Genomic DNA, 23,875 nt, shown 5'->3' with positions numbered 1-23,875 from the left:
GCTGTACAAAGCCCTGGTTAGACCACATGTAGATTACTGTGAGCAGTTCTGGGCACCACACCTTAAGAAGGATATATCAGTCTTGGTATTGAACACAAGAACATAAGAAATAGGAGCAGGAGAAGGCCATTTGGCCCCTCAACCCTGCTTCGCCATTCAACAAGATCATGGCTGATCTCATCATGGACTCAGCTTTACTTCCCTGCCCACTTCCCATAACCCCTTATCGTTTAAGAATGGACAATATGCAGGGGTATTTCAAATGGACAATGTGCAGGGGTATTGCAAATGGACAATGTGCAGGGGGATTGTGAATGGACAATGTGCAGGGGGATTGTGAATGGACAATATGCAGGGGTATTGTGAATGGACAATATGCAGGGGGATTGTGAATGGGGAATATGCAGGGGGATTGTGAATGGGGATTAAGCAGGAGTACCGAGACCATGAATGGGAAAAATGCAGCTGTTTAAAACTGTGAAGATGAAAAGGTTCTGAAACATATGGTCCGACTACCCCAGTGCTGCCCATTCAGGCAACGAGGCTGTGAGCTTTACAAAAGAGGACATCCCAAACACGGTCTAGACAATAACAATTCAGACACAAATCACAGGAAACACATCAGTGTCACTTTGTGCTGTGCCAATAACTGGGACAACTTCGCACATTGCAGAAGGACATCTGGACGTGCTGCTCTGGACAGCTTCCCGAGGGCAGGCGTTAGTGCTAAAAACATTGACCATAAACACAGTGCAGTTAGGACATCTGTCTGCCTTTTGCCATCATGTTGTATCTTATTTTAATTTTTGTATGTGTGCCGATCATGTCGAAGGAGGAAGCCGGAATGAATCCTAAACTAGATCAAATGTTTAGCAGTAAGCCTAAGTTGGTATCAGACCTCCATGTATCAGCCATGGCTCAGTGGGTAGCACACTTGCATCTGAGTTAGAATGCAGTGCTGAGGGAGCGCTGCACTGCTGGAGGTACCGTCTTTCGGATGAAATGTTAAACCGAGGCCCCGTCTGCTCTCAGGTGGATGTAAAAGATCCCGTGGCACTATTTTGAAGAAGCGCATGGGAGTTCTCCCCGGTGTCATGGCCAATATTTATCCCTCAATCAACATCAGTGAAAAACAGATTATCATATTGGTGTTTGTGGGAGCTTGCTGTGTGCAAATTGGCTGCCACATTTCCCACATTACAACAGTGACTGCACTCCAAAAGTACTTCATTGGCTGTAAAACACGTTGGAACATCCAGTGGTTGTGAAGGGAGCTATATAAATGTAAGACTTTCTTTTTTGCTTTATGTTAAAGAGAGCGTCTGACATTGAATTCCGCCCTCCCTACAGGTTTGGCCAATTGACCTCTTTCAAGTCCTCTGCGATTTTATTACGGTATTAAAGTTCGCCCTTTTCAAATCTAGAATTTGTTGACAATTGGCCAACCCATGAGGGGGAGGAAACGGACGTGGAATATAAATGACAAGTGTTGAAGAGCAATCTAAAATAAGTAGAAGTTATGTACATTTCCAAAATCAAGGGATCTGGGGACCGGGCAGGAAAGTGGAGTTGAAGTAGAAGATCAGCCGTGATTTTATTGAATGGTGGAGCAGGCTCGATGGGCCAAATGGCCTACTCCTGCTCTTGTTTCTTATGTTCTTATATCTGGACACAGTAACCACAATATAAGGGTTCAATTAACCAGTAGAATCAAAATGGTACTGAAAATCTACAATTCATTCTAGATTTGAAAAGGGCGAACTTTAATACCTTAATAAAATGGCAGGGGACTTGGAAGAGGTCAATTGGTTGGTTTGCGGAAACCGACGTGGAATACAAATGACATGTTGAAGAGCAAACCAAGACACGGAGAAGCCATGCACCTCCCCAAAATCAAAAGAAGGGAGTGTGGGAAGAAAACGCTGAGCTGGCTCTCTGGTAATGTACAAATAAGACGTAAATAAAAACTGCACAATACCCAACAAAGACAAGTGCCGTGGACAGTTAAAGTACAGAATGCTAATGCTGCTATTAAAGCAGGTTGAACAGAGGATCGTGGACAAGTGCGATGGTGATGGGAAACATTTTCTCATCCATGTGAAGAGTCAGAGGGCCATCAAAAACTTTCATCATCATCATAGGCAGTCCCTCGAAATCGAGGAAGACTTGCTTCCACTCTTAAAGTGAGTCCTTAGCTGGCTGAACAGTTCAATATGAGAGCCACAGTCCCTGTCACAGGTGGGACAGATAGTCGTTGAGGGAAGGAGTGGGTGGGACAGGTTTGCCGCACGCTCTTTCCACTACCCGCGCTTGATTTTTGCATGCTCTCGGCATTGAGACTCGAGGTGCTCAGCACCCTCCCGGATGCACTTCCACCACTTAGGGCGGTCTTTGGCCAGGGACTTCCAGGTGTCGGTGGGGATGTTGCACTTTATCAGGGAGGCTTTGAGAGTGTCCTTGAAACATTTCCTCTGCCCACCTTTGGCTCGTTTGCCATGAAGGAATTCCGAGTAGAGTCTCGTGTCTGGCATGCGAACAATGTGGCCTGCCCAGCGGAGCTGATCAAAAGTGGTCAGTGCTTCAATGCTGGGGATGTTGGCCTGGTCGAGGACACTAATGTTGGTGCGTCTATCCACCCAGGGGATTTGCAGGATCTTGTGGAGACGTTGTTGGTGGTATTTCTCCAGTGACTTGAGATGTCTACTGTATATGGTCCATGTCTCTGAGCTATACAGGAGGGCAGGTATTACTATTACTACAACCCTGTAGACCATGAGCTTGGTGGCGGATTTGAAGGCCTGGTCTTCAAACACAATTTTCCTCAGGTGGCCGAAGGCTGCACTGGCGCATTGGGGGCGGTGTTGAATCTCTTCGTCAATGTCTGCTCTTGTTGATAAGAGGCTCTCGAGGTATGGGAAATGGTCCATGTTGTCCAGGGTCGCACCATGGGTCTTGATCACTGGGGGGCAGTGCTGTGTGGCAGGGACAGGTTGGTGGAGGACCTTTGTCTTACGGCTGTTTAGCGCAAGGCCCATGCTTTCGTATGCCTCAGTAAATATGTTGACTATGACTTGGAGTTCAGCCTCTGTATATGCGCAGACGCAGGCATCGTTCGCATACAGTAGCTTGATGACAGAGGTTGGGGTGGTCTTGGAACTGGGCTGGAGACGAAGAAGGTTGAACAGGTTCCTATTGGTTCTTAGTTCCACTCCAGCGGGGAGCTTGTTGACTGTGAGGTGGAGCATGGCAGCGAGGAAGATTGAGAAGAGGGTTGGGGCAATGACGCAGCCCTGTTTGACCCTGGTCCGGTCGTGGATTGGGTCTGTAATGGATCTGTTGGTAAGGATCATGGCCTGCATGTCGTCGTGGAGCAAGTGGAGGATGGTGACGAACTTGTGGGGGCATCCGAAATGGAGGAGGAAGATCCATAGACCTCGCGGTTGACAGTGTCAAAGGCCTTTGTAAGGTCGAAGAAGGCCATATACAAGGGCTGGTGCTGATCCCTGCATTTTTCCTGCAGCTGTCGCGCTGCAAAAATCATGTGCGTTGTGCCCTGTAGGGGATGAAATCCACACTGCGACTCCGGGAGGAGCTCCTCGGCCACAGGGAGAAGACGGTTGAGGAGGACTCGAGCGACGACTTACCCAGTGGCTGATAACACGGAGATTCCTCTGTAGTTGCCGCAGTCGGACTTGTCCCCTTTTTTAAAGATGGTCACGATCACTGCATCTCTGAGATCTCCCGGCATGCTCTCCTCCCTCCAGATGAGAGAGATGAGGTCATGTATTCGTGCCAACATTGCCTCTCCACCATACTTCAATGCCTCAGCAGGGATTCCATCTGCTCGCGTAGCCTTGTTGTTCTTAAGCTGTCTTATGGCTTTTTCTACCTCGTGCAGTGCTGGGGTTTTACTGAGGTGGTGGCGAGTAGCATGCTGCGGGATGGAGTTGAGAACACACGGGTCAAAGGCAGAGTCTCGACTGAAGAGATCTTCGAAGTGCTCCTTGCAGCGGGCCCTGACTGCCTCAGTGTCCTTGATGAGTGTTTCCCCATTCTTGGCCAGCAGTGGGGTGGGGCCTTGGGTGCTTGACTGCAGGTGGCCCTGACTGCGATGAAAAATCCTCGCACATCATGGCTGTCGGCCAACTGCTGTATCTCCTGTGCTTTCTCCATCCACCATCTGTTCTTTAGGTCCCGGGTTTTATATTGGACCTGGGCCTTAAGCCGTTTGTAATGCTGCCTTGCTGCCCCCGAGTTGGGTTGTTGTTTCAGGCTCAGAAATGCCCTCAGAATTAGCTCTTGGATCTCCTGGTCATTCTCATCAAACCAGCTCTGGTGTTTCCTGACTGACCGAGCGTCTCTTCGCAGGGACTGGTTATGGAGGCCTGGAGGGCAGACCAAGCGCTGTGGGCATTCTGCGGCTCAGGGTCATCAAGGCACGCCAGGCTAGCTGTGAGGCGCTGGCTGTATAGGGCTCTCTTAGCTGGCTCCCGAACAGAGAGTGGTGGACAAGTACGGTGGTGATGGGAAACACTTTCTCACCCCCGTGAAGAGTCAGAGAGCCATCAAAGACTGTGTTGGGCCATTGACGGATGCTGATGGACACGTTAGAAAGGAGGCTCCACCAGCAACGTTCACTCCAATTTCCCTTTTAACCCGCGCGGCCCAGCCATTCGAAATTCCACGCATTTTCTGTCCAAAAGCCGGCTCACCAGTTGCACGGGACTGGCAGGGTTGCCGTGGGCTGCGCGGCTCACGGGGAGCATTGATCTCCGGTGTGGCAGGGATACTCAACCAGTGCTTTGCATCACTCTGCATCCTTGAAGGTGATGCTCAATGGTGCTGCTAAGAATAAAACTGACCAGGTGTGGCCTCCTCGCGCGGTGGGGAGACTGAAGCTTTGGAAAGGGGTGCAGAGGAGGGCCACAAGATTAATTCCCAATATAACACACCCGATTTACAGAGAGCTGGGTCTCCACACTGTAGAGAAGCATAGACTTTGATTGAGGCTTATAAAGTCATGAAGGGACTCAACTGTGTTTACGTGGATCCATTATTTCAACTGGACAGTTGAATGGAGTTTTGGACTCGAGGGGAATCGAGGGATATGGAGATCAGGCAGGAAAGTGGAGTTGAGGTCGATGATCAGCCATGATCTTACTGAATGGCGGAGCGGGCTCAAGGAGCCAGAGGGCCTACTCCTGCTCCTATTTCTTATGTTCTTACAGGTTAAGGAGCATGCTTATAAGACATGCAAAGGCAGAATTGTTATGTATGTAAACATTACCAATCTGTAAGACTTGCCACCAGGGGGTGAACCTGTGGGAGACCCAAGGGTCACCTGCATACCCTGGGCAAGCAGGTATAACAGGCAGTCTACAATGATGCTTCCTCACTCTGGAGTTACATTAAAGAGACCAAGGTCACAACAGTTTGAGCTTACAATACAGTCTTGTGGAGTTATTCTGAGCATAACAAGAATTATGTTGGATGTTAGGCAATTCTTCTTGTCCCAGAGAGAACAGGCTGTCCATCGTGTAGTGAATGCTGATTCGTTAAATTATTTGAGCAAAAGCTGGTCCTGTTTCTGGCTAGAGTGGAGATCACCAACTATAGTTTGTCTTTCCCCAATTGGCCTGTGTTTTTTTTGTGCCTCTCCCAGGAGATCGCAGGCGGGTTTGGGAGTGCCTGTATTGTGATGCACAGGTGTGTGGGACAGACTGGATGAACCAGTAGGTCCCTTCCTGCCCCGCCATTTACCTATGCTCATCTGAACTTTGTGTTCTTACCAACGATGTCTGTTGTAGGGAATGCAACCCTTTCTTGGGTCAGGCACCCAGTATCACATCACCACCACCCAGGGCAGGTACAGGCCAGTATCACACCACCAGCACTCAGGGCAGGTACAGCCCAGTATGCAACCCCATCACCCAGGGCAGGTACAGCCCAGTATCACACCCCATCACTGAGGGCAGGTACTGCCCAGTATCACACCACCATCACCCAGGGCAGGTACAGCCTAGTATCACAACACCATCACCCAGGGCAGGTACAGCCCAGTATCATACCACCATCACCCAGGGCAGGTACTGCCCAGTATCACACCACCATCACCCAGGGCAGGTACAGCCTAGTATCACAACACCATCACCCAGGGCAGGTACAGCCCAGTATGCAACACCATCACCCAGGGCAGGTACTGCCCAGTATCATACCACCATCACCCAGGGCAGGTACTGCCCAGTATCACACCACCATCACCCAGGGCAGGTACAGCCTAGTATCACAACACCATCACCCAGGGCAGGTACAGCCTAGTATCACAACACCATCACCCAGGGCAGGTACAGCCCAGTATGCAATCCCATCACCCAGGGCAGGTACAGCCCAGTATGCAACACCATCACCCAGGGCAGGTACTGCCCAGTATCATACCACCATCACCCAGGGCAGGTACTGCCCAGTATCACACCACCATCACCCAGGGCAGGTACAGCCTAGTATCACAACACCATCACCCAGGGCAGGTACAGCCCAGTATGCAATCCCATCACCCAGGGCAGGTACAGCCCAGTATCACACCCCATCACTGAGGGCAGGTACAGCCCAGTATCACAACACCATCACCCAGGGCAGGTACAGCCCAGTATGCAACACCATCACCCAGGGCAGGTACTGCCCAGTATCACAACACCATCACCCAGGGCAGGTACAGCCCAGTATCACACCCCATCACTGAGGGCAGGTACAGCCCAGTATCACAACACCATCACCCAGGGCAGGTACAGCCCAGTATTGAACCCCATCGCCCAAGGCAGGTACAGCCCAGTATACAATCTACAATCCCTCCTAGACACGCACTAGAACCAACATTTGAGATGCAATCAAAATATTACCATAACTACATCACCCTTTACTCCCTTATCGCTCAAAAATCTGTCTATCTCCACTTTCAATATATTCAATGACCCAACCTCCACAGCTCTCTGGGGCCGAGAATTCCACAGATTTACAACCCTCAGAAGAAATTTCTTCTCATCTCAGTTTTAAATGAGCGGCCTCTTATTCTAAGACTATGTCCCCTAGTTTTAGTTTCCCTTATGAATAGAAATATTCTCTCTGCGTCTACCTTGTCGAGCCCCCTCATTATCTTATAAGTTTCAATAAGATCACCTCTCATTCTTCTGAACTCCAATGTGTATAGGCCCGACCTACTCAACCTATCTTCGTAAGTCAACCCCCTCATCTCCGGAATCAACTTAGTGAACCTTCTCTGAACAGCCTCCAATGCAAGCTTTTCCTTCCTTAAATATGGAGACCAAAACTGTACACAGTATTCTAGGTGTAGCCTCACCAATACCCTGTACAGTTGTAGCAGGACTTTTCTGCTTTTATACTCTGCTTGCAATACAGGCCAACATTCCAGTTGCCTTCCTGACTACTTACTGTTCCTGCATACTAACATTTTGAGTTTCATGCACAAGGACCCACAGGACCCTGTGTACTGCAGCACTTTGCAATTTTTCTCCATTTAAATTATAATTTGCTTTTCTATTATTTCTGCCAAAGTGGATAACCTCACAGTTTCCAACATTATACTCCATCTGCCAAATTTTTGCCCACTCACTTAGCCTGTCTATATCCCTTTGCAAACTTTTTGTGTCCTCTTCACAATTTGCTTTCCCACCCAACTTTTTATCATCAGCAAACTTGGCTACATTACACTCGGTCCCTTCACCCAAGTCATTAATATAGATTGTAAATAGTTGAGGCCCCAGTACCGATCCCTGCGGCACCCCACTAGTTACTGTATACCAATTTATTCCGACTCTCTGTTTTCTGTTAGCCAATCCTCTATCCATGCTAATATATTACCCCCAACCCCGTGAGCTCTTATCTTGTGCAGTAACCTCCTACGTGGCACCTGATCGAATGCCTTCTGAAAATCCAAATACATAACATCCACTGGTTCCCCCTTTGTCCACCCTGCTTGTTACATCCTCAAAGAACTCCAACAAATTCCATTTGCTGGACTCATTTTTAATAGGTTCCATGTGCGGTTTCAGCCCAATTAACAGACCTTGGCTCCACTGGCCGAGAGTGGACAAGGTTTGAATCAATACCCGTGGGTTGGAGAGAGGCTAGAAAAGATCAGCCAGCATTGGCATTCCCGGTCACTATCAAATGATCACACTCCTGGTCACTATCCAATTGTCAGTCAATGGTCACACTCCCAGTCACTATCCAATGGTCACACTCCCGGTCACTATCCAATGGTCAGTCAAAGGTTACACTCCCAGTCACTGTCCAATGGTCAGACAATGGTCTCACTCCCGGTCACTATCCAATGGTCAGTCAATGGTCACACTCCCAGTCAATATCCAATGGGCAGTCAATGGTCACACTCCCAGTCACTATCCAATGGTCAGTCAATAGTCACACTCACAGTCACTATCTAATGGTCACATGCCCGGTCACTATTCAATGGTCAGTCAATGGTCTCACTCACAGTCACTATCCAATGGTCACACTCCCGGTCACTATACAATGGTCACACACCCGGTCACTAGCCAATGGTCAGTCACTGGTCACAGTCCCGGTCACTATCCAATGGTCACACTCCTGGTCACTATACAATGGTCACACACCCGGTCACTATCCAATGGTCACACTCCTGGTCACTATACAATGGTCACACACCCGGTCACTAGCCAATGGTCAGTCACTGGTCACACTCCCGGTCACTATCCAATGGTCAGTCAATGGTGACACTCCTGGTCACTATCCAATGGTCACACTCCTGGTCACTATACAATGGTCACACTCCCAGTCACTATCCAATGGTCACACTCCTGGTCACTATACAATGGTCACACACCCGGTCACTATAAATGGTCAGTCACTGGTCACACTCCCGGTCACTATCCAATGGTCAGTCAATGGTGACACTCCTGGTCACTATCCAATGGTCACACTCCCAGTCACTATCCAATGGTCACACTCCCAGTCACTATCCAATGGTCACACTCCCGGTCACTAGCCAATGGTCACACACCCGGTCACTAGCCAATGGTCAGTCACTGGTCACACTCCCGGTCACTATCCAATGGTCAGTCAATGGTCACACTCCCGGTCACTATCCAATGGTCACACTCCCAGTCACTATCCAATGGTCACACTCCCAGTCACTATCCAATGGTCACATTCCCGGTCACTATCCAATGGTCATTCAATGGTCACACTCCCAGTCACTATCCAATGGTCACATTCCCGGTCACTATCCAATGGTCATTCAATGGTCACACTCCCAGTCACTATACAATGGTCACACTCCCAGTCAGTCAATGGTCACATTCCTGGTCACTATCCAATGGTCACACTCCCAGTCACGATCCAATGGTCAGATTCCTGGTCACTATCCAATGGCCAGTCAATAGTCACACTCCCAGTCACTATCCAATGGTAAGTCAATGGTCACAGCCCCAGTCACTATCCAACGGTCAGTCAATGATCACACTCCCAGTCACTATCCAATGGTCACACTCCTGGTCACTATCCAATGGCCACACTCCCGGTCACTATCCAATGGTAAGTCAATGGTCACACTCCCAGTCGCTATCCAATGGTCAGTTAATGGACACACTCCAGGTCACTATCCAATGGTCAGTCAATGCTCACACTCCCAGTCACTATCCAATGGTCAGTCAATGCTCACACTCCCAGTCACTATCCAATGGTAAGTCAATGGTCACAGCCCCAGTCACTATCCAACGGTCAGTCAATGATCACACTCCCAGTCACTATCCAATGGCCACACTCCCGGTCACTATCCAATGGTCAGTCAATAGTCACACTCACAGTCACTATCTAATGGTCACATGCCCGGTCACTATTCAATGGTCAGTCAATGGTCTCACTCCCGGTCACTATCCAATGGTCAGTCAATGGTCACACTCCCAGTCACTATCCAATGGTCAGTCAATGCTCACATTCCCGGTCACTATCCAATGGTCACATTCCAGGTCACTATCCAATGGTCACACTCCAGGTCACTATCCAATGGTCAGTCAATGGTCACACTCCCAGTCACTATCCAATGGTCACACTCCCAGTCACTATCCAATGGTCAGTCAATGGTGACACTCCCAGTCACTATCCAATGGTCACACTCCCGGTCACTAGCCAATGGTCACACACCCGGTCACTAGCCAATGGTTAGTCACTGGTCACATTCCCGGTCACTATCCAATGGTCAATCACTGGTCACACTCCCGGTCACTATCCAATGGTCACACTCCCAGTCACTATCCAATGGTCACACTCCCAGTCACTATCCAACGGTCATTCAATGGTCACACTCCCAGTCACTATACAATGGTCACACTCCCGGTCAGTCAATGGTCACATTCCTGGTCACTATCCAATGGTCACACTCCCAGTCACAATCCAATGCTCAAATTCCTGGTCACTATCCAATGGCCAGTCAATAGTCACACTCCCAGTCACTATCCAATGGTCATACTCCCAGTCACTATCCAATGGTCAGTCAATGGTCACACTCCTGGTCACTATCCAATGGCCACACTCCCGGTCACTATCCAATGGTCACACCCCCGGTCACTATCCAATGGTCAGTCAATGGTCACACTCGCAGTCACTATCCAATGGTAAGTCAATGGTCACACTCCCAGTCGCTATCCAATGGTCAGTTAATGGACACACTCCATGTCACTATCCAATGGTCAGTCAATGCTCACACTCCCAGTCACTAGCCAATGGTCAGTCAATGCTCACACTCCCAGTCACTATCCAATGGTCAGTCAATAGTCACACTCACAGTCACTATCTAATGGTCACATGCCCGGTCACTATTCAATGGTCAGTCAATGGTCTCACTCCCGGTCACTATCCAATGGACAGTCAATGGTCACACTCCCATTCAGTATCCAATGGTCAGTCAATGCTCACATTCCCGGTCACTATCCAATGGTCACACTCCCAGTCACTATCCAATGGTCACACTCCCGGTCACTATCCAATGGTCATTCAATGGTCACACTCCCAGTCACTATACAATGGTCACACTCCCAGTCAGTCAATGGTCACATTCCTGGTCACTATCCAATGGTCACACTCCCAGTCACGATCCAATGGTCAGATTCCTGGTCACTATCCAATGGCCAGTCAATAGTCACACTCCCAGTCACTATCCAATGGTCAGTCAATGCTCACATTCCCGGTCACTATCCAATGGTCACACTCCCGGTCACTATCCAATGGTCACACTCCCGGTCACTATCCAATGGTCAGTCAATGGTCACACTCACAGTCACTATCCAATGGTCACACTCCCGGTCACTATACAATGGTCACACACCCGGTCACTAGCCAATGGTCAGTCACTGGTCACACTCCCGGTCACTATCCAATGGTCACACTCCCAGTCACTATCCAATGGTCACACTCCCGGTCACTATCCAATGGTCATTCAATGGTCACACTCCCAGTCACTATACAATGGTCACACTCCCAGTCAGTCAATGGTCACATTCCTGGTCACTATCCAATGGTCACACTCCCAGTCATGATCCAATGGTCAGATTTCTGGTCACTATCCAATGGCCAGTCAATAGTCACACTCCCAGTCACTATCCAATGGTAAGTCAATGGTCACAGCCCCAGTCACTATCCAACGGTCAGTCAATGATCACACTCCCAGTCACTATCCAATGGTCACACTCCTGGTCACTATCCAATGGCCACACTCCTGGTCACTATCCAATGGTCAGTCAATGGTCACACTCGCAGTCGCTATCCAATGGTAAGTCAATGGTCACACTCCCAGTCGCTATCCAATGGTCAGTTAATGGACACACTCCAGGTCACTATCCAATGGTCAGTCAATGTTCACACTCCCAGTCACTATCCAATGTTCAGTCAATGCTCACACTCCCAGTCACTATCCAATGCTAAGTCAATGGTCACATTCCCGTTCACTATCCAATGGTCACACTCCCGGTCACTATCCAATGGTCACATTCCAGGTCACTATCCAATGGTCACACTCCAGGTCACTATCCAATGGTCAGTCAATGGTCACACTCCCAGTCACTATCCAATGGTCACACTCCCGGTCACTATCCAATGGTCACACTCCCAGTCAATATCCAATGGTCAGTCAATGGTCACACTCCCAGTCACTATCCAATGGTCACACTCCCAGTCAATATCCAATGGTCAGTCAATGGTCACACTCCCAGTCACTATCCAATGGTCACACTCCCGGTCACTATCCAATGGTCAGTCAATGGTCACACTCCCAGTCACTATCCAATGGTCACACTCCCGGTCACTAGCCAATGGTCACACACCCGGTCACTAGCCAATGGTTAGTCACTGGTCACATTCCCGGTCACTATCCAATGGTCAGTCAATGGTCACACTCCCAGTCACTATCCAATGGTCACACTCCCGGTCACTAGCCAATGGTCACACACCCGGTCACTAGCCAATGGTTAGTCACTGGTCACATTCCCGGTCACTATCCAATGGTCAGTCACTGGTCACACTCCCGGTCACTATCCAATGGTCACACTCCCAGTCACTATCCAATGGTCACACTCCCAGTCACTATCCAATGGCCAGTCAATAGTCACACTCCCAGTCACTATCCAATGGTCATACTCCCAGTCACTATCCAACGGTCAGTCAATGGTCACACTCCTGGTCACTATCCAATGGTCACACTCCCGGTCACTATCCAATAGTCAGTCAATGGTCACATACCCGGTCACTATCCAATAGTCAGTCAATGGTCACACTCCTGGTCACTATCCAATGATCACACCCCCGGACACTATCCAATGGTCACACTCCCAGTCACTATCCAATGGTCAGTCAATGATCACACTCCCGGTCACTATCCAATGGTCACACTCCCAGTCACTATCCAATGGTCTGTCAATGGTGACACTCCTGGTCACTATCCAATGGTCACACTCCCAGTCACTATACAATGGTCACACTCCCGGTCACTATCCAATGGTCAGTCAATGGTCAAACTCCTGGTCACTATCCAATGGTCACTATCCAATGGTCACACTCCCGGTCACTATCCAATGGTCAGTCAATGGTCACACTCCCAGTCACTAACCAATAGTCACACTCCCGGTCACTATCCAATGGTCAGTCAATGGTCACACTCCCAGTCCCTATTCAAAGATTCCTGCTGGACACACGTGAAAGTGAATAAAAAAGAAAGTCCTGCCTTTATACTGCACCTTTCATGATCACGGGATGTCCCAAAGCGCTTTACAGCCAATTACGTTCTTTTTGGAGTGTGGTCACTGTTGCAATGTAGGAAATGCGACAGCCAATTTGCACACAGAATGCTCCCATAAACAGCACTGTGATAATGACCAGATCATCTGTTTTAGTGATGTTGGTTGAGAGCTAAATACTGGCCCCAGGACACCGGGGAGAACTCCGTTGCTCTTCTTCAAAATAATGCTGAGAGAGCACACGGGACCTCGGTTTAACTTCTCATCTGAAAGACGGAACCCCTCCGACAGTGCAGCACCCCCTCCGCATTGCACTGGAGCGTCAGTCTAGATTTTAGTGCCCAAGCGAATATGGACTAAAGCTCAGATGCATAGAGCCCACAAAATTCTTGTTACAGCACAAGAAAGGCAGACGGAAATCTTTAATTGATATTCTTGCTGCTTTTCCTTTCCAACCTTTCCCCTTGCTGCAGATCAATAATTAAAATTCATCATTATAACTCAGCCAGCCATTGTGGAGGCAGCTATGGAAGCATTCCACGCTGATCTCCCTGAAATATTGAGATTGGGCGGACCGTGGGAGTCACTTTAATCTGCTGTTGTTTTTGATTTTTTTTCCTCACTCACCCACTTTTGATCTGATTCTAACTCATTTCGCTGTTATAGGTGACAGCAAGGAAACCAGAACTGAGCTTAATGGACTGTCTGGAACTTCAAAAGGATCAAATATTCACTCTCATTGTGTAGAATTCTAAATCAAACCCTTTCCCAACCACTCCCATCGTTACTCCAGCCAAGGGCCTCTAGAACCAGGGGTCACAGTCTCATAAGGGGTCGGCCATTTAGGACTGAGATGAGGAGGGATTTCTTCACTCAGAGGGTGGTGAATCTTTGGAATTCTCTACCCCAGAGGGCTGTGGATGTTCAGTCATCGAGTATATTCAAGGCTGAGATCGATAAGATTTTTAGATTCTTGGGGAATCAAGGGATATGGGGGTCAAGCGGGAAAGTGGAGTTGAGGTAGAAGATCAGCCATCATCAAAGGCAGTCCCTCGGAATCGAGGAAGACTTGCTTCCACTCTAAAAATGAGTCCTTAGGTGGCTGAACAGTCTCTGTCCCAGGTGGGACAGATAGTCGTTGAGGGAAGGGGTGGGTGGGTCTGGCTTACCGCACGCTCCTTCCGCTGCCTGCGCTTGATTTCTGCATGCTCTTGGCGATCAGTCATGGTCGTATTAAATGGCGGAGCAGGCTCGAGGGGCCGAATGGCCTACTCCTGTTCCTATTTCTTATGTTATGCTCTCGATCAAACCCCTTCTATTGTATAGAATCCTTATTGTTCAAACCCTCCAATCTAGTCACGTAAAAAGCTAATGAGGCAAACGGCCACATGGAAAAGGGCTGCCATACTGACTTACGGAAGAGAGACCGCACTCCAAAGTATGCAGGGTACTTGGGGAGGTTTTGAGATGTGATCAGGTGCTGTATAAATGCAAGTTCGTTTTGCCGCCAATATATCTCACTATTTGACTAAGACAACAATGAAAAAAACTCCAGCAAAAAGGACCAAGTGACCCTAGGAAGCGTCCAGGTATAGCCCATTATGACAGGCTGCAGGAAGTCAGTCACACAAACCAGCATGTGCAATGAATGGAGTGCACAAAGATGCATTTACAGAGAGGTTCTGCAGCATGCTGCAATATGGAGTTTAGAATAATGAGAGGTGATCTCATTGAAACATGCAAAATTCTTACAGGGCTTGACAGAATAGATGCAGGGAGGAATTTTCCCCTGGCTGGGGAGTCTAGAAGCAGAGGTCACTGTCTCAGAATAAAGGGGTGGCCATTTAGGACTGAGATGAGGAGAAATTTCTTCACCCAGAGAAAGGTGAATGTTTGGAACTCTCTACCCCAGAGGGCTGTGGAGGCTCAGTCTTTGAGTATATTCAAGACAGAGATCGATAGATTTTTGGATGTTAAGGGAGCTAAGGGATATGGGGATCAGGCGGGAAAGTGGAGTTGAGGTACAAGGTCAGTGATGATCTCATTGAATGGTGGAGCAGGCCCGAGGGGCCGAATGGCCTACTCCTGCTCCTATTTCTTATGTTCTGATGGAGTGAGTCTCTTTGTGCTGTGTGACGGGAGCCACAATACTTATACCATTCCCGGTATTTACTCAGGTCACTGCTGTGTCCGGGAGTACCAGTATTTGTTCAGTGCTGTTCATGGGCACCGCCAAACCAGACCCACAAACACCTCCAGTATTTCTCATTCCACAATTACTCCCCACCACTGCATTACCTTTGAGAGATTCTGCACCTTCAGTCTGATTAAGCCCAGTGTGTTCAGGAACAGGAGGAGAAGGGCATCAGTCCCATCATACAATGATACAGCACAGAAGGTGACCATTCGGCCCATCGTGCCTGTGCCAGCGCTTTGAAAAATCAATCCAATTAGTCCCACTCCTTCTGCTCTTTCCCTGCAGCCCTGCAATTTTTTCCTATCCATTTCCCTCTTGAAATTTACGATTGAATCTGCTCCCACCGCCCTTTCAGGCAGCGCGTTCCAGATCACAACTCGCTGCGTAAAAAAACATGTCCTCATCTGACCTTCGGTTCCTGCTCCTGTTTAGTTCTCAATTCACCTCGAAATAAATCTGGAATTAAAAGGCTAATATCAGTAATGGTGACCATGAAACTACCGGATTGCTGTAAAAACCCAACTGGTTCACTAATGTCCTTCAGGGAAGGAAACCTGCTGTCCTTACCCGGTCTGGGCCTACATGTGACTCCAGACCCACAGCAATGTGGTTGACTCTTAACTGCCCTCTGAAATGGCCCAGCGAGATGTATCAAAACCGCTGCGGACTGCAACAGTTCAAGGCAATGGCTCACCACCACCTTCTCGAGGGTAATTAGGAATGGGCAATAAATGCTGGCCTTGCCAACAATGCCCACATCTCAGGAATGAATTGAACAAAAAACCTCTACAACATATCAGATTTCTGTTCGATGCATTTTTATCAGCCCTGGGAACTTATTTCACAATTCTATTCTCCTTTGGATGGAAAAAGTAGCACTTAACTTCGCTTCTTACTCCTTAACCCACACAAACCCCTCCAGCGCCAAACAACATCGCTCATGGAAAATAGATAAAAGTCACCGCCCCTGGCACTTCCACTGCCCACCACCGGGCAGCCTTGATGCCAGCGCGAGCCAGTCCAAGTCATTACTGGGACGGGACAGGTGGCAGCATCAGCTGTGCCCTGTAACGGCCACAAGGGGGCATCACACCTGCCAATGCCCCCTCCCCCCACCCAATCAGTGGGGCTGGAAATGCTCTGCCATTCGCCTACCCACCCCCGCCTTAGAACTGGTGCAGCCCATATCCCCACCTCAAACCCTCCCCTTTTTCTGGGGAAGATTATGCATGACGAACAGTGAAACCCTCCGCACTAATAAAGTATCGCCAAGCTGCAAATATTTGCAACGGGTGGGTAGGGTTGGGGTGAGTGGGGGGAGTACGTGATCAACAATTAAAATCGTGCACAATGAAAAATGACTCCATTTGTCTAGTGCCGGAAGAAACACCCGCTGTACTACAGATGGGGAATAACCGGGACACGCCACCCGGGATCATTGGTGTGTTTGACTGCTTTCACACTGTGCGTGCGAAGCAAGAATTGTTAAATCATAGCTGTGGAACTTGGAATGGAGAGCAGGCTCTGTGGACCCAAGATCATCCCCTCCCCACGATGGTTCAAGGGACACATGATGGGGCTCATCATCACGACTCAGCAAAGGAGGCTTTGAAACCTCGCACTGGCCCACCCGGAGAAAGAAAGTCTTGCATTTATATAGCACCGTTCACAACCTCAGGACTTCTCAAAGTGCTTTACAGCCAATGAAGTACATTTTGGAGTGTAGACACTGTTGTAATGTGGGAAACGCAGCAGCCAATTTGCACGCAAACAGCACTGTGATAATGACCCAGGTAATCTGTTTGAGTGATATTGGTTGAGGGACAAATATCGGCCCCAGGACACTGGGAATAAATCCCCTGGTCTTCTTCGAATACTGCCACGGGATCTTTTACATCCTCCTGAGAGGGCAGTCGGGGCCTCGATTTAATGTCTCATCCAAAAGACGGCACCTCCGACAGTGTAGCACTCCCTCAGCACTGCACTGGGAGTGTCAGCCTGGAGTATGGGCTTAAGTTTCTGGAGTGGGTCTTGAAGCCACAACCTGCTGACTCACAACCCTTAAAACAACAAGTTGAGTACTACAGGAGGGACTATTACAAGACCACATGGATAACAGGTCAAAGACCACCATCATCGACAGAACTCCCCCATCACGGTAAATTACACAGGACCGCAGGACAGAGACCTTTAGGATCACAGCACGGGTGAGTGCAGTGACTTGTCCTTGGAACAGATTTGGGAACATGCTCAGAGAGAGGCCAAGAGAATCTCCACACTGATTCCAGCACAATCAACCATCATGTTCAACAACAACATGTATTTATATGGCGCCTTTAATGTTGCAAAACGTCCCAAGATGCCTGACAAGAGCGTTATCAGACAAGGTTTGACACACAAGCAGATATCAAGACAGATGACCAAAAGAATACTCAGAAAAGGAAGGTTTTAAGGGGCACCTTAAAGAAGGAGAGATGGAGAGGTTTAGGGAGGGAATTCCATAGCTTCGGGCCAGGCAGCTGAAGGCACGGCTGCCAATGTCGGAGCGATGGAAATCGGGGATGCAGAAGAGGCCAGCAGTGGAGGAGCGCAGAGGTCTCGGAGGTTGTAGGGCTGGAGGCAGTTAGAGATGGTGAGGAGTCAAAGCCATGGAGCAGTTTGAAAACAAATACGAGAATTTTTTAATTGAGGCGTTGCCGGACTGAGAGCCAAGATAGGTCAATGCGGACATGGGGTGATGGCTTTTTAGCGTACCACGATTTTAGAGACATTAGGTCACTGATGTTTACAACTGAATATACAACATTTTCACACTGCATCCACTTAAAACGTGAAAACCTATGGTAGAGTACTGGTGGGTACAGGTCTGTCATTGTACAACACTGGGGTACAGGTCTGTCACTGTACAACACTGGGGTACAGTACTGGTGGGTACAGGTTTGTCACTGTATAACACTGGGGTACAGTACTGGTGGGTACAGGTCTATCACTGTATAACACTGGGGTACAGTACTGGTGGGTACGGGTCTGTCACTGTACAACACTGGGGTACAGTACTGGTGGGTACAGGTCTGTCACTATATAACACTGGGGTGCAGTACTGGTGGGTACAGGTCTGTCATTGTATAACACTAGGGTACAGTACTGGTGGGTACAGGTCTGTCACTGTATAACACTGGGGTACAGTACTGGTGGGTACAGGTCTATCACTGTATAACACTGGGGTACAGTACTGGTGGGTACGGGTCTGTCACTGTACAACACTGGGGTACAGTACTGGTGGGTACAGGTCTGTCACTGTATAACACTGGGGTACAGTACTGGTGGGTACAGGTCTGTCACTGTATAACACTGGGGTGCAGTACTGGTGGGTACAGGTCTGTCACTGTATAACACTGGGGTACAGTACTGGTGGGTACAGGTCTGTCACTGTATAACACTAGGGTACAGTACTGGTGGGTACAGGTCTTCACTGTATAACACTGGGGTACAGTCCTGGTGGGTACAGGTCTGTCACTGTATAACACTGGGGTACAGTACTGGTGGGTACAGGTCTGTCGCTGTATAACACTGGGGTACAGTACTGGTGGGTACAGGTCTTCACTGTATAACACTGGGGTTTATCTGCCGCAGTGCACTAATTAAACAGACACTACTGTTTTTTCAATAGCACAACGGCAAGAAATGTTAACAAAGATCCTCTGCCTCCCTCTTGTGTTCAACACAGGAATAACAGTTTTTACATAATTAAATCCAAAAACCTGCAGTCACAGGGAACAGGGGAACAGACGCGTTGTTGGCTCCAATGTTGCTTTTAAGCTGCGTGGCCACGCAGCGCTCTGAAGGGCCCATACAGCCGACTTATAACCCCCAAAAATTACACGGCATGTTGGGAAGGGAAGGAAAGAAAGGAAAGGAAAGGGCCTTTCACGACCACTGGACGTCCCAAAGCGCTTTACAACCGATGGAGTACACTTGGAGTGTAGTCACTGTTGTAATGTGGGAAACGCAGCAGCCAATTTGGGCACAGCAAGCTCCCACAAACTGCAATGTGATAATGACCAGACAATCTGTTTTTGTTATGTTGATTGAGGGATAAATATTGACCAGGACACCGGGTATAACTCCCCTGCTCTTCTTCGAAATAGTGCCATGGGATCTTTTACGTCCACCAGAGAGAGCAGACGGGGCCTCGGCTTAATGTCTCATCCGAAAGACGGCACCTCCGGCAGTACAGCGCTCCCTCAGCACTGCACTGGGAGTGTCGGTCTGCATTCTTTTTTGCTCAAGTCCCTGGAGTGGGACTTGAACCGACAACCTGACTCAGAGGCGAGAGTGCTACCCACTGAGCCACGGCTGACACTGTAAGTAGAATCATAGTAGCTTACAGCATAGGGAGGAGGCCATTGAGCCCATCCTGTGCTCGCTCAATGCCAGAGCAATCCACAGCTAACTCCACCGCCATGCTCGCTCCCCGTAACCCTCGTGTCCAACCACACCCTCATAGAATGATGCCTAATAGAGGTCGTTAAAATGACGAAAGGTTTTGATAGAGTGGATATAGTTAGAATGTTTCCACATGTTGGGAAGAGCATAACTAGAGGCCTTCAATAGAAGATAGTCACCAAGAAATCCAGTGGGGAATTCAGAAGAAACTTTTTCACCCAGAGGGTGGCTCGAGTGCGGAACTCACCACCACAGGGAGTGGTTGAGGCGAATAGTATAGATGCATTTCGGGGGAGGCTGGATGGGTATACGAGGGAGAAGGGAATAGAGATTTATGCTGATAGATTTATATTAGCTAAGCATATGATGAGAGAGGAGGCTCGAGTGGAGCATAAACGCCGGCATGAACTGGTTGGGCCGAATGGCCTGTTTCTGTGCCGTATATCCTGTGTAATACATACGGCAGTTGGCCATTCGGCCCATCGTGTCTGTGCCACCTTTTTGAAAGAACAATCTAAGTGGTCCCACTCCCCTGCTCTTTCCCCACAGCCCAGCAAATGTTTTTCCTTTTCAAGTATTTATCCAGTTCCCTTTTAAAAGTTACTATTGAATTTGGAACGTCCCTAGGTCAAGCTGCAGAAATGGAAGACTCTCTCTCTCTCTATGCCTCCCACCACTGTGGTCCTAGCCAAGCCTTGATTTCAAAATTCTCGTCATTGTTTACAAACCCCTCCATGGACTTGCCCCTCACTATCTCTGTAATCTTTCTCAACTTCACAACCCCACAAGATGTCTGCCCTCCTCAAATTCTGCCCTCTTGAACATCCCTCATTACAACTGTTCAACCATCGGTGGCCGTGCCTTCAGCTGTTTGGGCACTAAGCACTGGAACTCCCTCCCTAAACCTCTCCGCCTCTCTACCGCTCTTTCCTCCTGTAAGACGCTCCTTAATACCTGCCTCTTTAACCAAGCTTTTGGTCACCTGCCTTAATTTCTTCTTTTGTGGCTCAGTGTCAAATTTATCTGTTTTGTCTTGCAACATAGAAAATAGGTGCAGGAGTAGGCCATTCGGCCCTTCGAGCCTGCACCGCCATTCAATAAGATCATGGCTGATCATTCCCTCAGTACCCCTTTCCTGCTTTCTCTCCATAGCCCTTGATCCCCTTAGCTGTGAAGTGCCTTGAGATGTTTTACTATGTTAAAGGCGCTATATAAATATAAGTTGTTGTTGTAGAAAGGAGTAATTAGCCAATAGCAAGCTTGGGTTTTTAACCAGAGGGTAGGGGGAGTAATGAGGCAGAGGTCACCGGTCAGGCCACATGCTTTGCCTGACTGTACTCATGTGACCCGCAGTATTCGGGGGAGGGGCAGCGGGCGGACGAGACCCAGACCGGCGCCTCATTGGGCCAGGCTGCGTGCATCGCAGGGGTCAAAGGGCAATGCCACAGGGAATGTGGGAGCTGAGGATCCCCATGTGGGTCAGCACTCCCGGTATCTGGGGCAGACTGAGATCCATGGGAAACTGGGTCAGCGCTCTCAGCACAGCTCGGCATGTCAGCTTTCCTTATTTACAAAATTTACTTTTAAATCACACAGAATGTACAGCACAGAAACCAGCCATTAACCAAACTGGCCCATGTTGGTGTCTATGCTCTATACAAGCCTCTTCCCACCCCTCTTCATCTCATCCCATCAACATATCCCTTTCTCCCTCATGTGTTTATCCAGCTTCCCCTTAAAGCATCGATACTACTCGCCTCAACCACTCCCTGTGGCAACGAGTTCCACATTCTCACCACTCTCTGGGTAAAGAAGTTTCTTCTGAATTCCCTACTGGAGTTATGAGTGACTGTCTTATATTTAAAGTTAGAGAGAGTCTAGAACTATGGGTTTAAGCCAGAGATGAGGAGAAATTTCTTCACTCAGAGGGAGGTGAAACTTTGGAATTCTCTACACTAGAACATAAGAAATAGGAGCAGGAGTCGGCCATTCGGCCACTCGAGCCTGCTCCGTCATTTAATACGATCATGGCTGATCTGATCATGGACTCAGGTCCACTTCCCTGCCCGCTCCCCATAACCCTTTACTCCCTTATTGCTCAAAAATCTGTCTATCGTCGCCTTAAATATATTCAATGACACAATCTCCACAGCTCTCTGGGGCCGAGAATTCCACAGATTTACAACCTTCTGAGAGAAGAACTTCCTCCTCATCTCAGTTTTAAATGGGCAGCCCCTTATTCTAAGATCACGTCCCCTAGTTTTAGTTTCCCCTATGAGTGGAAATATTCTCTCTGCATCCACCTTGTCGAGCCCCCTCATTATCTTATAAGTTTCGATAAGATCACCTCTCATTCTTCTGAATTCCAACGTGTTTAGGCCCAACCTACTCAACCTATCTTCATAAGGCAAACCCCTCATCTCCAGAATCAACCTAGTGAACCTTCTCTGAACAGCCTCCAATGTAAGTATATCCTTCCTTAAATACGGAGACCAAAACTGTACGCAGTACTCCAGGTGTGGTCTCACCAATATCACAGAGGGCTGTGGATGTTCAGTCATTGAATATATTCAAGGCTGAGATCGATAGATTTTTGGACTGTAGGGGAATCAAGGGATATGGGAATCAAGGCGGGAAAGTGGAGTTGAGGTAGAAAATCAGCCATGATATTGAATGGTGGAGCAGGCTCGAGGGGCCGAATGGCCTACTCCTGTTCCTATTTCTTTTGTTCTTATTTATGGCCCCCGAATAAAACCCGACACAAAAAACATACTGAATACAGTCTGGAAAAGCTTGTCATCCGACAGATGATCTCCACCTCATTCCTCCGATTACCCTCAGGTTAAAAACCCATCCTGAGTGTCACCTAATTACTCCCTTCTGGCACAGCAAGGACCTCTATGGAGGGAGGCCTATAAGCTCAGAAATGATTAAAAAAAAGTCTTGCATTTCTATAGCGCCTTTCATGACCACCGGACATTCCAAAACGCTTTACAGCCAATGAAGTACATTTGGAGTGTAGTCACTGTTGTAATGTAGGAAACGCGGCAGGCAATTTGCACACAGCAAGCTCCCACAAACAGCAATGTGATAATGACCAGATCATCTGTTTTAGTGATGTTGATTGAGGGATTAATATTGGCCCCAGGACACTGGGGATAACTCCCCTGGTCTTCTTCGAAATAGTGCCATGGGGTCGTTTATGTCCACTTGAAAGAGCAGGCGGTGCCTCGGTTTAAAATCTCATCTGAAAGACGGCACCTCCGACAGTGCGGCTATCCTTCAGCTCTGCCCCTCCGACAGTGCGGCGCTCCCTCAGTACTGCCCCTCCGACAGTGCGGCGCTCCCTCAGTACTGCCCCTCCGACAGTGCAGCACTCCCTCAGTACTGCCTCTCCGACAGTGCAGCACTCCCTCAGTACTGCCCCTCCGACAGTGCAGTGCTCCCTCAGTACTGCCCCTCCGACAGTGCAGTGCTCCCTCAGTACTGCCCCTCCGACAGTGCGGCGCTCCCTCAGTACTGCCCCTCCGACAGTGCAGCGCTCTCTCAGTACTGCCCCTCCGACAGTGCGGCGCTCCCTCAGTACTGCCCCTCCGACAGTGCGGCGCTCCCTCAGTACTACCCCTCCGACAGTGCGGCCCTCCCTCAGTACTGCCCCTCCGACAGTGCGGCGCTCTCTCAGTACTGCCCCTCCGAAAGTGCGGCGCTCCCTCAGTACTGCCCCTCCGACAGTGCGGCGCTCCCTCAGTACTGCCCCTCCGACAGTGCGGCGCTCCCTCAGTACTGCCCCTCCGACAGTGCGGCGCTCCCTCAATACTGCCCCTCCGACAGTGCGGCGCTCCCTCAGTACTGCCCCTCCGACAGTGCGGCGCTCCCTCAGTACCGCACTGGAGTGTCAGCTTAGATCTTTTGTGCTCAAGTCCCTGGAGTGGGACTTGAACCCATGACCTTC

At 49.0% G+C, this 23,875-nt stretch overlaps 1 protein-coding gene across 1 annotated transcript in view; it reads right to left on the bottom strand.

The window, feature by feature from the left end:
- The window catches only part of fgf12a (fibroblast growth factor 12a), a 394,920-nt gene that overhangs the window by 182,335 nt on the left and 188,710 nt on the right, over positions 1 to 23,875 (bottom strand). The gene's annotated exons all lie outside the window — the stretch shown is intronic.

Source organism: Pristiophorus japonicus, chromosome 6 (assembly GCF_044704955.1).
Source record: "Pristiophorus japonicus isolate sPriJap1 chromosome 6, sPriJap1.hap1, whole genome shotgun sequence".
In the NCBI taxonomy this organism is placed as follows: domain Eukaryota; kingdom Metazoa; phylum Chordata; class Chondrichthyes; family Pristiophoridae; genus Pristiophorus; species Pristiophorus japonicus.
The sequence above is the reverse complement of the archived record's forward strand: the minus strand, read 5'-3'. Positions and strand labels throughout refer to the sequence as shown.